Raw genomic sequence first — 1,624 nt, forward strand, 5'->3', positions numbered from 1 at the left:
CTCGGCCTCCCAAAGTGCTGGGATTACAGGCTTGAGCCACCGCGCCCGGCCATACCCTCACTTTTGAGGAATCTTCTCACAGAGTATATAAATCTAGATTGGTAATTATTTCCTTTCAGCATTTAAAAAAAGCCTCTCCACCATTCCAACTATTTGTTTTAGAGAGTCAGCTGCCAGCTTTATTGCTCCTCTGAAGGTAAAAGTCTCTTCTCCCTCCCTCTGCTTAAGATTCTCTTTCTCCCCGGGTTTCAGTACTTTGCCGTGATGTGCCTAGGTGCAGGTTATTACTTTCAATTTATCCACATTGGGGTTCAAAGATACTGACATCTATGGCTGATGTCCCAACAGTTCTGGAAAGTCCTCAGCTGTGATCTCATCCAAATGGTGCTCCACCCCTTCTCTCTCCTCTTCTGGGACTCCCGTCAGCTGTGTGCTAGTCCTTTCCCTTGCACTGTCTCTCTCAGGCACCTTTCATCTCTCTGTAATCTGAATGTTTTCTACCAGCTTGTCTTCTAATTCAGTAATCCTTTCATCTGTATGTCTAATTTGGTATTAACTACATCTAGGGAACTCTTCATTCATTGTTGTGTTTGTCAGCATTAGCATGTTTATAGATTCTCTCTGGTGGCATTCTCCACCTTCTCATCCATGTTACTGAATGGATAAATCATAAAGCCCATGTCTGAAAACCCCAGTATTTGGATCACGTGTGAGACTATTTTCTTATGATTCTCTTACTTTTCAGTCACTTGGTCTATTTTTTCAGTGTGTCTCAATTTTTTATGAGAGTCAAACTGTTTATCTGTAAAGTTATAAGAGCTCTGATCTCTTCATTGAAAGAAAATTTAGTTTTCCTCTGGCAGAAAGGTGAGGCAGATCGCCTGGGTGCAATCAAGGCTGAGATGGCTCAAGCCATGTCCAGACTTGGTGAGGGCTGGTCCCTCTCCAGTTTGTCCTTCAGGAGTCTCACCTGGAAACCTGAGTTTTCTCAGTGGCAGGCACTGAAGTCCCAAGTTTTGTCTCCCTTGCCCAAAGATGTCTCAGCTTTCCAGCCTTTTGCTGCTATATTTGGGTTTCCAAGCCTCTTGCCTTGAGCACAAGCAGCAACCAGGAATAGGCACCTGCTGCAGGGGAAGATGGACACAGGGAACTGGACCACTTCTCTGAGGCTCCTGGCATCCTGGCCAACACAACAGCTTGTGTGTTGCTGCTGGTCTCCCAGCCCAGTGACACTGCACCAGCTCTGGTTTCCACCTTCTGTCAGGCCTTAGAGCAGGACACCAGCAAATGGCCCAACAGGAAAAAATGTTGTGAATGCAGGACTCACCTTTATGCAAGTCTCATCTGACTAGGATTTTGTTTCCTCAAATCCTGGCTCTCTTAACTGCTCTCTGATGTCTTCAAAAAGCTCTTTTTAAAAATATATTTTATATGGCCTTCATGGTTCTTGGGAAAGGTTTGGTCTGATACCAGTTGCTGCCTCATAGTCAGAAGTGGAAGGGAAGGGAATTTTAGCTTTAAATGAAGTTCAGTTTTTTTTGTTTTTTTTTGAGACAGAGTCTCGCTCTGTCGCCCAGGCTGGAGTGCAGTGGCGCAATCTCGGCTCACTGCAAGCTCCGCCTCC

The sequence above is a fragment of the Colobus angolensis genome, unplaced genomic scaffold, assembly GCF_000951035.1.
Source record: "Colobus angolensis palliatus isolate OR3802 unplaced genomic scaffold, Cang.pa_1.0 Scaffold208, whole genome shotgun sequence".
NCBI lineage: Eukaryota > Metazoa > Chordata > Mammalia > Primates > Cercopithecidae > Colobus > Colobus angolensis.